Here is a 13,941-nt window from a genome sequence, read left to right on the forward strand (position 1 = left end):
CTTTATGAGCCTTTGCTTGATTCATGATATACTTATCCTCTCTTCCAGCTGTAGAAGGGCAATCTTCAACTGGAGGCTTATAAACCGACTCCCCTGGTGAGAAGTGCCAGTGTTTTCATGCTCAGATCCCACTATCTAAATCCTGTTTCCTACCTGGTCTTGCCTTAGCTGATATTCATCAACAAAGGTTTGCCTGGGAAGGACAGTTTACTCTTATGCCATCTGCAACTAATGAAGGACCCTAGTTTACACAGAGGAGGCATATTGACTTAAAAGTACAAGTAGAGTGCCTGAAACCACCAATTTCCTTTCCAGTGTGATAAAAGATCTTAAACACAGTGAGAAATTTAAAGGAAATTTATCATAAAACAAGAGAGAAAAGTATTTCTCCCCAAAGAAAGCATCTATGTGCAAGTAAAGCCACCAGCTGACAGTCCAGGGCTGAGGGCACCTCAGTGGCCCTTGGAGTCGGGGATGGAGGGAGGGGTAGCCTCTCTCTCAGCCCTCCATGTACCTCCCCATACCCACAGTGTGGAGAGCTGGGAAGACAGATAGGTCAGAACCCTGGCCATGGCAGCCACCAGACAGAGGAGGCAATCCTAAATAGACTGTGACTTTAGAAGACTGGGAGAAATCCCTTAGTACTCAGGGCTTAAATCCACCTCAAAAGATTCCTAAATTCCAGAAAATGGATTTCAAATTTGGCAACGTGTACCTTGCAGAGTTCAGGGAAAGAGACAGCTCACCGGAAGACTTGATTGTCTGATCCCTATGGAAAAATGGATGCATCAGAGATCTATGGACTATTTGCTATTTAAAGTATTCAATCGGCTCCCCTCAGTTTGAATCTTTGTACACTTGTCAATCTCCTGAGGAGAGTTGGCTTCCTCTTCTTTATTTTTTTGGCTGTATGTAACAGACTTAACCAAAACTGGCTTTAAAAATAACGAGTATCATTTTCTCAAAGGAGGAGCAGTCTGAGGTACCTCAGGTCTAGGGTTGGTAAATTTAGGGGCTCAACAACATCATCGAGGACCAGATTCTTCTCATAATTCTGCCCTGCAATACTTAGGGTGCCGGCTTTGGTCCTCTAGCTTGTCTCCTTATGGTCAAAAAATAGTAGCAACAACCATAACCACAGCATCCTCACACAACAAAATGTGAAGTCCATAGTGAGGCTGACATTTCTTTGTCAACAAGAAAATGTTCCCAGGCCTCCCCCAACCCTTTTCAAAAACCTTACCTCTGTGCCTTATTAGTCATAATTGTTCCCAACTCCTTCTCTAAGCCAATTGTCAGCAAGGAGAATGAAGTTGCCATGATCAACTTGGACTAATCAAGACTAATCCCCTTTTGGTCCTGAGTATGGGCCCGGCTTTCCTAAAACACAGTCACATGTGAATGCATCAGAATTCTACTAACAAAAAAAAACCTGGGGAAATGGTTGTTGCATACACAATGCAACCAAAGGTATCTTTGGAACATTTCCTGCAAGGAAAGACACAGAGAGAGTTCAACTGTCTGGTCACTACAGCTATTTGCCTCCTTATTTGAAAAATAGTATTCCAAGGCCAGGCACAGTGGCTCATGCCTGTAATCCCAGCACTTTGGGAGGCCGAGGCAGGTGGACCACTTGAGGTCATGAGTTTGAGACCAGCCTAGCCAACATGGTGAAACCAATCCCTCTCTACTAAAAATACAAAAATTTGCCAGTGGTGGTGGCCACCTGTAATCCCAGCTACTTGGGATGCTAAAGCAGGAGAATCATTTGAACCCAGGAGGCAGGGGTTGCAGTGAGCTATCATATCACTGCACTCCAGCCTGGGCAATGGAGTGAGACTCTGTCTCAAAAAAAAAAAAAAAAAGTATTCCTCTTCACTTAAATGTTTGTCTTCCTCTTCAGAAATAACAACAAAAAAAGCTCCAAGAAGAAAGAGGTGACCTATTAAACTTCGAAGTGATGATGACTTAGGCCTGCTTTCTTATGATATGGATGGACAGATGCCTGGCAATCCCAAGGGCTGCGTGGGGTGACCAGGAGTAATGGAAAACAATCTTACCTAGTTAAAGGTTCGGCAAATGTCCACTGAGGGATCTTGATGTGCCAGGCAGTGTGCCAAGCAGCATACCAAGGAGACAGGGGATAGTCTGCTCCTAGGAATCCACAGTCAGCCTTGTGACTTTGCCTGAGGATACTCTTTGTTATGAGACCTAGATCCGACCAGTCTGGGAGTCCAAGTCTGTCCAGATGGTTTGGGCTTCTGGCTGCCCAATCAGTATGGCTAGTTTGCCACCAGCAGAGAGACAGAAGGTAGTCTCTTAGCTGTCCTCTTTATTTGACCAGTGCCCAGAGGGTACATACATCTTGTTTCAAACCCTGGGTCTGTGGTTCTTGTCAGCAGACAAGGCCAGCAGTGTCTGCCTTGTTCTACGCTGTGAGTTGGGTTCAAGTCTCTGCTCTCCAGAAAAGCATGGATAGTATTTCTTGGGAATAATATCTATATAAGAAAGCCCTCAAGGAAGGCAAGAAACAAGCTTGGTAAGGGGCTGAAAGGGAGAGGGCAGAGTTCTAGGAGGGAATGAGCAATACTGTGTATAAGAAAGCACAGGGTCAGGAGTGGAACATGCAATCAAAGATGTTGCACCAATTTTCCTTGTAAGGCAATGGTAACATCCAAAGAATGAATTCAAACAATCTCAGCATCTCAAACCCTATAAGAAGCAATGTGCAGACACCATGACCCCTTATTTAGTAGACATTTTGGGGCTTTGTGGGTACCTTAGATAAAGCAGACAGGGTAGAATTTTGTTATTGTCACTACGGTTAAAAGTAATTTGAACAAACTAGAAATACTAAAGGGAAAAATAAAGTGAATTCCTGGAAAAAATAACCCCATCTATTATTAATGCCCAGTGGGAAGATCATTTAAGTAATTTACTGCAGCCTGTATGGATGCAGACATTAACTCATGCAATGATGATTAATAGCACTGTTCAGAGAAATTTACCTCTACACATGCAAAGAATGGAAATTTGCTGAGGCTTCTAGTCAGTCACAAACCACTATTGCTCTTCATAGTCTTTCTCATTCAAAAAAATGAACTGAACAAAGATTATATCACACAAACCTATAATTACACTCATTCTTAAGGGAACTGCGACTGCCCTTTCTAACTGGCTAAAGTGCTTATATAATTAGGACAAAGTTACTACCTATCATAAAAATGTGTTTTAACTGAGATAATATGAAATGAGACCTCCAACCAAGAGGAAGTTCAAAGGCTGAAGATGACCACTTCTATTCTAAGTTAAATATCGAAATCATAGAGGGTAAAAATTTGGAATGAAACACCCAACAATTCCCTTTAAGGTGAAGAAGACAAGATAACAAATTCCTTGATATATTCCAACTTTCCTGGGTTTACAACCCTAACCAAATGCCAATCACAGGAGCTATTATCCCCACCACACAGGACTGTGAAGCTTGGTGATGACCATCATGGTATCAGGGTCTTTGCTGCTGAAAAGAGCAAAATCTGTCAAGATCTCTTAGGTCCAGGATAGTTAATGTAAAAATGATTTAAGATGTAAATATATTATAGCAATATGGCTTAAAAATAGGATGTTGGCTGCGATACTCAGTTGGGAGGCCAAGATATTTAAGATTCAGGAATGGGCAGGACACAGTGGCCTGTCATCCTAGCACTTTGGGAGGCCAGGGTGGGTGAATGACTTAAGCCCAGGAGTTCGAGACCGGCCTGAGCAACATGGAGAGACCCCATCTCTACAAAAAATACAAAAACTTGCAGGGCGTAGTAGTGCGTGCCTATAGTCCCAGCTACTTGGTAGGCTTAGGTGAAAGTATCGCCTGAGCTCAGGGAGGTCAAGGCTACAATGAGCCCTGACCACACCACTGGACTCTAGCCTAGGCCAGAGTGCAACTTCGTTTCAAAAAAATAAAGATTCATAGATGTAGGATGCTCATATGAAAAATGGTGTGAGCTCCACAAGGGCAGGAACTTGGTCAGTCGTGTTCACTGTTGTGTCTTTAGTATCTAGAGCTGTGCCTGGCATATGGTACATGCATGACAATTAGCTGTTGAGGGATGAATGAACGCTGAATGCTGACTAATTGGCTAGCCCAGCCAGCCCTGCATCTTGTCTCTCTGCTGTCTTTTTCTTTGCAGGGTGCTTCCCTCTAACTTGCGTTTCACACAGGGCCGTGTGGTACCCCACCTTTCCCATGTCTCTCCTTCCTATTTACTTTTGTCTAGCCAATTTATGGGGTTGCTCAGCAAATGTTTTGACTCCAACTGGGAAAACAAGCTCTTAGTGCCATCATTGTCACCTGGCCCAGACTCCCAAAACAAGCCTGGTGTTGAAGGAAATGTCAACTGAAAAGGTTTTGTCTGCCCCTGTGGTAGATTACACAGGGCTTAAAAAACACTTAACACATCTGGATATTGAATCTCAGTTTCTTCATTGCCTTTCCAGAGAAACCCCTCCTGAGCGCCCCCTCAGAGCCACTTCCACCTGCAGTGGCTCTAGAATTCTGTGAGACAGCAGCTCTCTATTACCTAAAACAAAACAAAAGTAGAAATTTTAAATGATGCTTAAACTGGAGTCACTCTCCTGAAAGTGGAGGATGAGAAAACTAGACTCAACTTCTTTATCTGTAATGTGAAAAAGTTGGTTTGGATTCGTGGTATTCCATGGGCATAATCTGTCCTAGAGTGTGTTGCAATTTGCCCATTGTATTACGGTTCTCCAGAGAAACAGAACCAATCAGATATAGATACAGATATGTCAATATCTATAGATATATAAGAGAAAATTATTATGGGAATTGGCTCATGCAATTATGGAGGTGGAGAAGGCCCATCCTATGCCATGTGTAAGCTGGAGAACCAGGAAAGCTGGTAGAGTAATTCAGTCCGAATCCAAAGGTCTGCGAACCAAGAAAGCTGATGGTATAACTTTCAGGCCAAGGCTGAAGGCCTGAGATCCTAGGAGGTCACTGGTATAAGTCCCCGAGTTTGAAGGCCCAAGAACCTGGAGTTCTGATGTCCAAGGGCTAAAGAAGATGGATGGCCCACCTCCAGCAGAGAGCATGAATTCACCTTTTCTCTGCCTTTCTGTTCTATCCTGGCCCTCGAAGAATTGAATGGTGCCCATCCACATGGAGTGAGGTTGGCTCTTCCTTACTCAGTCCACTCATTCAAATGCCAGTCTCCTCCAGAAATACCCTCACAAACACACCCTGAAATAATGCTTTAGCAGTGACCTGGTTGGTATATTAGTCTATTCTTGCACTGCTATAAAGAAGTACCTGAAACTGGGTAATTTATAAAGAAAAGAGGTTTAATTGACTCACAGCTCTGCATGCTGTACAGAAAGCATGGCTGGAAGTCTCACAAAACTTTCAGTCATGGCAAAAGGCAAAGCAAACACGTCTTACATGGCCAGAGCAGGAGTAAGAGAGAGAAGGGAAAGGTGCTACACACTTTAAAACAACCAGATCTCGTGAGAACAAACTCACTCTAATGAGAACAGCAAAGGGGAAGTCCACCCCATGATCCAATCACCTCCCACCAGGTCCCTCCCCCAACGCTGGAGACAGAAATCCAAATCATATCACCTGGGTATCCTTTAATGGAGGAAGATGACACCTAAAATTAACCATCACACCTATTTAAAAAACAAAACAACTTTTAAAACATGAATTAGTTGCCAACATTTAAAGAACAGGAAATTTCACAGAGAAACAACAGCTGGAGTCAAGTTGTAACTCCAGCAGAATCAAAGCTGGAGCGAAGTCACATTCCCTCTCTAGTGGGGCTGTGTGCTCTCCCTCTCAGTATTCATTACTCCCTACCTTATCCCGCTTTGTTTACAGTCTTTGAGGCCCACATGATCTGCTGGGGTGGCAGGCCTGCCTAACTCTTACTGTTCTGCCTGATTCCTGGGGGGACATTGGGATCTCTGAATTCAGTGACTAAAATCAATTCTTGTTGTCTGATCTGGGGGTATTTTAACAAGTCACTGCTGAAACCTTGCATAGTATTCTTCTATCGTGATATTCAAAATTAAAGTACCTACAAATGCTCTGAGGACATTGTTAAGATGCAGATTCTAACCCAGTAGGTCTGGTATGGGGCCTGAGAGGCTGTATTTCCATCAAGCCTCCCTGAGATGCTGATGTACAGACCATATTTTTCAGCAAGGCCCCCTACTTGCCTCCAAATTCCCTTCCAGTAGAGTTTTGGAGATTAGAGTCAGCTAGGGAGTGTTTCAAAAATATACCAACACCCAGTCTGCATGCCCAGAGATATGAATTATTTAGTTTGGGGTAGGCCCAGGGATTGATACATTTTTTTTAATGTCTCAGATTATTCTAATGCGCCTCCAGCATTAAGAACCACTGCACTAAGTGGCATGCATCCTCAATATCAAACTTCACCTTCTAGGCTGAATCTTAGAGCTTTACTATAAAGACATTAAATTTGTGTTGTTTTCAAAGGATGGACTGTAGCGGTTACTGGGAGAGTTTGTGTGTGCAGGGGGACCCCTTGGTTCCTCAGTTGAGTCTCACTTTCCCACTCCTCTAAGTGCCTTCGAGCTGCTGCTGCTCAGATTTCTGAGCCAGTTCTGTCACTTCATCTGCTGCCCTTGGCTTTGAGCCCCCAGGAACAAAACCTGGGTGCATCTCTCATACCTTGGCTCACTGGCCTGAATTTCTCAACTTCAAAGTGAAAACCTTCTAATAAACTTTTCACACAAGCCTCCATGCCTGTCTCCAAGGCCTCCTGAGGTCTGACTCATTCTTCTACCTACATCCCCACAATCGTCTGATACGGCTCAACAGAGGGACTGGCAGTCAGGAGCGACTACAAAGAGACGACATCTTGATCAAATCTTCAAGAATAAAAAGTCGTTCTTTTAACTGAGTAAGGTAGAGATGGCCACTCCTACATCTTATTAGATAAAACCATTTAAAACAAGAAATTGTGTCTTTACCCTTAGTTACCAGTATAGAAATGTCCCACATTTGACACACGCTTGATAAACCCCTGTCAGTTTATTAATGGAGTAGAGTTGCTTCTGTGAGACTGCTTGTTCCAACCAAGTGAAATCAGGTATAGAAGGCAACTATCACTTACTTGCCTTTAAGTGAGACTCCCTGAACCTGCTCCCAGCCTGGGCCTGGCTGTCCATATTTCTCCTCTGCTCTCTGAATGCATTTCCTTTAGGGCACTGGGGGAAAGGTACACACATGACTGTTCTTTCTTGCCCCATCCCTTCTACACATACACATATCTTTTCTCTTCCCTGGCTTCTAGGCTTGGGCTGCAACTCAGTATGAAAACCATTCATAAGGACATTTCGCTGAAAAATATAGTGAAAACCATTCCACATGTAACATCACTTACACCTATCCACCTCACTTCCTCCAGGATACGGGGCTTTGCTTTTCAGAAAATGTCAAGAATTTATGACCCTGAACCTGTTGATAGGTAGCTGAGGAATGGAATCTTAGAGTCTGTAGGAAGGGAGTATGCCACTCCCTGGACCACTCTGGGCTCAGGACACACCCTCTACGCTTCCCCCATGCCTCAAGGCCCTTCAGAAGCTGAGAAACAGCCAGAGGTTGATAGTTGTCCTATTTAAAGACAGGCTGGACTCTTCCCACCTCTATCTTCAGAGGAATGGAACTAGAACTTACTATTACTTGGTGCCCATAAAAAATAGACACATGACCTTTTGGGTCTCTTAGAAATACTGCCTTTTTCCTGACTAAGAAAAGAGGGCAAGATTACTTGGCTCAGTGGGGGAGTTTGTTCTCTTCTCTGAAAGTTTTATAATATTTCTCTTCGCTCATTTTGTTGTCCAAAATCTTCCATATCCCAGCCAGAATGTTATTATAGAATTCATAAGGCCTGTCTGCTGAGAAAAGTTTAAAAGAATGAATAAATACTCATGTAGAGAGTCCAATAAATGTTTACTAAGCATCACCACGAGCTAGGAGTGGACACTGGATACAAAGTGGTGAAGATGATGGCATGACCCTTGCTCTCTCCCTGCTTACAGCTTAGGGAGAACTAACCTTCATTATTTGGTATACCAGAGCCCATGCACCTGAAGACAATATTGTATGGAGTGGAATTGGCCAATAGGCTTCAACTCGTTTACAATTACATAGATTTAACTCTTTGCTTTGCTGTATTCAATTTTCCCTGCCAGTCTTTCATGCTAGGATTTACTTCTTTCTTCTTGGGATCTCAATTTTGATTTATCAATTAGTCACCCAGAGTACGTCCCCAAATAATTTTTTCAAGATAAAATACATAGGAGGTGTATTTTGGAAATCTTTGTCTAGAAATGTACGTCTGTTGCTTTAACAGATGAAAAACAGTATAATATTCTTAGTTTATACATTTTCCCTTCAAAATCTTATAAACACAACACCATTATTTTTCTGGCATTTACAGTTGCAGAAACAAGTGGAAAGTTTGTCTGATTTTGTTCATTTGTGGTTATATTTTTCTGGCTACATGCATGTAGATGTATTCACTTATCCTTATAATTCAAGGTTTTGCTAGAAATTTTTTTTTTTTTTTTTCCAGAATATTCCTTGGCTGAACCAAGGGGCCTTTTTCATCTGTGAATCCAGGACCTTTTTTCTTCCTTGAAAAGTTGTCTTTTTCATCATGATTATCGCTTCTGTTCTACCTACTCTAGTTTATACACTTAATCTTAGCCCAAAGGCTGAGAAGCAATTAACTAACTACTCTAGGGTTTGGTGTTGTTTTTTTTTTTTCTAAAAATAAAAGAAATCTGCAGTTCTTGGCTGGCTCTCTGTATCCTTTGAATACTTTTTACCCACCATTTCTTTACTCATTTTAACATATTCCTTTTCCCCTGCTTCTCACTATCTTCTGGAACAATTTCTAGGCATATCCTCCACATTACTGATTTAAATTCTACCCTGTTAGTTCTGCTGTTTATGCCTCTGATACAGATTTAAATTGTGCTACTGCAAATATTGTTTCCTTGCAGTCCTATTTTACCACTCCCAGTTCCCTTTCTTCTCAACATTTTCATTTTATGTTATATCATGTGGTGTGGTGGTTGTATTCTTAGCCCTCCACTTCTCAATGTTCCCATCTATGGCTTCCTGTTCCTGTTTCATTAAGGTCGTGTATTATTGAGGATGCTATTTTCTAAAAGTTTGTTTAACTATTTCTAAAAATTTATCCTTCCAGTAAGTCATTTCTATTATTACGCAGACCCTTTAAGTCGTAGTTCTAAAGGTATCAGAATTATCTGGGGAATGAGTCAGATTGATTTCTGGCCCCCTCCTGAGAGATACTGATTCAGCAGACTATGCTGGCACAGACGGTGCCCAGAACTCAAGCGGGTCCATGGTCCACTGGATTGCAGGTTCCATTACATTAGGTCTATGAGACAGGTGTACATAGTATATAGCACAATTTCTGATAACTAGCAGGCAAGCATTACATTGGCTCTGCTGAAAAGATGTATACATTTTTGGTCCTACTTCCAAGGCCTTGATCTCCGACATGCTAAACCAATCAAATACATTAAAAACCCACATCCCCTGCAAACATACTACCAGTGCTTTTTGTGAGGAACCTAAATCAGCAATGCTCTACCACTGTTAGTCCCCATCTGGGCTCTACCTGAATAAGCATAGGTTGAGGTAGAGGAGGGAGCCCACATCTATTAAAGGAACTGGAGTTCCATGCTCAGCAGGGTACCTACATCTTGTGTCTCCGAACAAAGCAGAAAAGGAAAGCAGAGAACAGTGTATGAGCTCTTCCACCCCTATCTCAGGTGAGTGAACAGAGCTGAGCTGCCTTATGTTACAAAACGAAGTACAGCTAGCTTGTAGATATTTTACTGGATTATTCCTCCCTTCAATTTGGATCCAGCAGCTACATTTAAAATGCCTCTTTATCAAGTTGGAAGCTAAGAGAGGTAGCATCAGTTGCTACTAGCACATTCAACAGGAATGGAAACTTACCAAGAATAATCCAAAATGGAAAATAGGATGCTTTGGAAAGGGGGAAAAAGGGGAGGTAAGAAAATGAACTCTCCTTACTCAGTTGTTGTCACAGTTGTGCTCCAACATCCAGGTGGTTTCAGATCATTCCTTTTACTTGTCTTTCTTTTCCTTTCTTCTTGTATATTACACAGGAGCTTTCTCTTATTTCTCCTCCTCCCTCTCCAACCTGACTGTCGCAGGAAGGAAATTTCACACTCAAATTTCTCTAGTCCTAGAACCTCAGAACCCTTAGGACGGTTCTATCTTGGCCCGGGGGAACTTACTTAAACCTGCCTCAGCAGCAAGTGCCTTTCCTCAGGTAGATGCAACTCCTGCTGCTTTCTGTTAATTTCCTTTCTACCCACACACTTTTCCAATTACCTCCCCGAGCCTCCTTCTCGCCCCCGTGCCACCTGGCTCCTTATACAGCTGTCATCACTTAGGTATATATTTTGTGCTTATATTACTTATGCTATTGGGTATTTCCATTATATCTGTCCTATTTCCAGTTATATTACACACTCCTTCGACCAGAGGGACTCGGTCTTCCATCTCCTTTGTAACTTCTCACAGTCTGTTGTGTGTACCCACACATGGAGGCCCCTCAAATCGAGATGATTACATATTTCCTTTTGCACACACCCCCCCAACTATAATGACAGGTCTTTTTCTTCTGCAGTTTCTCTGGTTCTTAACCATTTCTAATTTCCCTGGTACTAGAATTCAGAAAAACTTTGTTCTTCTCCACTTGTATCTACTACCCTGTAACTTCATTGGAGTCATTTATCGTTGGTGAGCTACGGACTCTAACCTACCTTTGCAGAGTGGGGTGGGGTTGGGGTGAGGATTATAAAGGCTTCCCCTTAGGGTTCCTGGTCACTATTGCTAATAAGCTCCTACTGTGTTCCTAGGTCTGCTGAGGTTTCAGAACAACTGATCAGCAATTTTTTTTGTTCAACATTCCCCTGCTTCTGGGTCACTAGAGTATATTTTGACTGAGATGTCTTCCTGCCTTCACAACAGGTGAGCATAGCTCTTCAAATAGAAAGCCCTAGGCCTTATGCAAGTCACAAGAAACATTGTCTGCAGGGTGTTTGAGATCTCTGGAATCCAGCAATACCTCTTCTGAGCACACTGGTTTAAAGGGTAGGATGGGAAAGGATATTCTAAATGACACAGGCAAAGTCTTTCTGTATGGGGAAGAGGAATACAGCCCATGGTTCAAGCTCCCACTTACATCCCCTGCCCAAAAGCAAACCATTCCCAAATTCTCAAATTGGTTATAGTTCTAAACCCCCAGTGTAGTCAGACAATATCTTCTATGGCAGCTATTTCATTGCAAAATATGTGTGCTTAGCCTTATCCTAGGGTAGCTCAATGGTGTCAGATTCCTTCCAGTAATAGCATTGGCTTTTCCAGTGCCTGATTCCAAATGAATCATATATGGTCTTATTTCTGAAATTGACATCAGTTGATGTTAGGCCCAGGGTTTATATAATAGCTAAGATGTTTATGGACACTATCCCAATATAACCTTCTCTCAAGCCACAGGGTCCTCTCCAGTGAGGGTTGAATTGCAATTCTAGGTTTCTACTGCTGGCTGGAGCCCTACTCAGTTTCTAGACATTCAAATCTAAGTCAAAGCAGGTACTCAAAAATATCTGTGGAGTAAAGGAATACATAAGCCCCATGAGGAATCTTGATGAAAAATTATTTTCTAATTTCAGTGTGAAGGATATGGAAAGACTGGTTCTCTCCTCCAGATAGCAAGTGATTAAGAACAGCCAATTCCCTCATTCTCAAGTGTGACTTGCGTTGGAACACAGAGAGGGTTCCAACTTGCTAAGCAGTCTTGTTAACTCGATTCTCCCATTGCAGTTTCCTTTGGTGCCAGCTCCAATTGGCAGTTCCTGGAAGTTCCCAGCAACAGCATCTCCTGATGGTGGTAATTACCATTGGCTGCCCTGAGAATGGCAGCCACGCCTATAAAATCTTCACTGTCTTTTACGTCCCTGAAGATGCACCATGCAACATTTTTAGCACCATTCCTACAGAGCAGTCCAAAGCTGAAGCACTGCTCTTTGAGCAACTTCCATTTGTGGTTGCTCCAAGTCCTCAACTGCCTTGCTGCTCAAAGTATGGTCCATGGATTGGAAGCACTGGAATCACCTGGGAGATTGTTAGAAATACGGGATCTTGGACTGCACCCCAGACCTACTGAAACAGAATCTGCATTTTAACAAGATCCCAGGTGTTTGCTATGCACATTAAAGTTCAAGAAACATTTCCCCACTACAGTTCTGATTCGACAGGTCTAGATCTAGGATGAGGCCCCAAATTCTGCATTTTTGAACAAGGTTGCAAGTGATGATGCAGCTAGTCCAAGGACCACCCTTCAAGTAGCAGAGCTTTAGATTCATTATGGAAGAAACGGTATGTAAATTCTCCACTTCACCACCACCGTCATCACCATCACCTGTGACTGGCTGCTCCCAAAGGCAAGGTACAGATAACCAGGGCTTGCTTAGCCTAGGACATCGTTTTTCAGTCCCAGCTGCACACCAGACAGAATCACCTGGGCAGTTTTTAACAGTACTGACTCCTTGGCCCATCACCAGAGTGTCTGGTTTGAATGATGTGGGAAGGAAGCCAAATATTGGAATTGCTCAGCAATTCCTTAGCTGATTCTAATGGATGGAAAACTACTGGCCTTGGGTGAGCTCTTAAAATTAGTAAGGGTTCTCTCTGCCTCCCCCTTCCACCAAATTCTCTTACCTCTTCTGCAGGTCTAATCTTCTGTATCTGGAAGGTTTTAACTAAATTCTTAATTCTGCTTCAAGTGCCACAAGAACACTTGTGTAAATCAATTTCTACCAGCCCCTGGTAGTATTCTAAGAAAACGCTAATAATGACTTGATGGTGCACTGACAGATGATTCCCTTTCACAAGCTTCATGAAACTAATTCTGTCAAGTGCCACTCTTCAAATAACTCCAGGGGAAACCCTCGGTCTTCCTGTTTCACATGTTGAGAGGAATTTCCTAGGAGAAAAATGTGATATTCAGCTTTCCTGCATCCTTATGAGTTTCATCCTCAATCTCCATGCTGGTTTATCAGTTTTTTCCCACATCACTTCATTATATTTTATATCACTGTGGTCTTCTCAGGAATTCCCGCAGGAGTTCCCTGGCTTCTCTCTTCATTCCTGAGGGCAGTGCTGGAGTTAGAAGGTGATGGTTAATTACTTCCCTGCTTTTCTGCTCCAAGCCCCAAAAGCAGTTGACAGGTAGACAAGGGAGTCTGGGGCTCTGAGCTGGGCCCAAGAATGTCTGCTCTATTGCTGATAAAGCTAGATGAAGAGCCCAAGCCTGCACCTAAGCGTTCTCACACAGCCCTATTTAACATTTCCCAACCAATTGCAGGCTCTACCTTTGCCAAGATGAAGTCCAGTCCCAGGAAACTTCCAGAGACTAAGAAACCTTGCTTCTTGGGGAGAATGGAAGGGGTTGAACCACACGTGTCCACTTCTCCATCCCAAACTCACCAATCAGAGAAGCAGGGTGAGAAGAAATGATGTCATCTTCCCAACACACAAAGAGGTGGCAGCAAAATGTCCCGCTGCAGGGCAAAGTTGGGAACTTTGGAAGGGAGACTTCCCACCGGGAGGCGGCCATCTTGCTTAAAGCACCTCAGAAGGCATGTGGCTGAACTGCAAATCCTGACTGGCCCTCAGAGATTCGTCAATGAAACAGCTGGCCAATCAGGCTCTCCCCTGTGCCACGGCCAAGCCCCTGCGAGGTCGCCCTGAGAGCACCATCCAGCCTGATGGTGGTTTTCACCAGATGTGGGAGGGTTCCCATTTTCAGTAGAAATGCA

At 43.1% G+C, this 13,941-nt stretch overlaps 1 long non-coding RNA gene across 1 annotated transcript in view; it reads right to left on the bottom strand.

The window, feature by feature from the left end:
* The window catches only part of LOC135274787 (uncharacterized), a 32,952-nt gene extending 19,216 nt beyond the window's left edge, over window positions 1-13,736 (bottom strand). The window contains exon 1 of the long non-coding RNA XR_010342531.1: window positions 13,610-13,736. This is a non-coding gene — a long non-coding RNA (uncharacterized LOC135274787). The remainder of the gene's footprint in view (window positions 1-13,609) is intronic.
* Between the last annotated feature and the right edge of the window lie 205 nt (window positions 13,737-13,941).

This window comes from Aotus nancymaae, unplaced genomic scaffold (genome assembly GCF_030222135.1).
Source record: "Aotus nancymaae isolate 86718 unplaced genomic scaffold, 86718_ANA_hifiasm-v0.15.2.pri h1tg000014l, whole genome shotgun sequence".
Taxonomy (NCBI): domain Eukaryota; kingdom Metazoa; phylum Chordata; class Mammalia; order Primates; family Aotidae; genus Aotus; species Aotus nancymaae.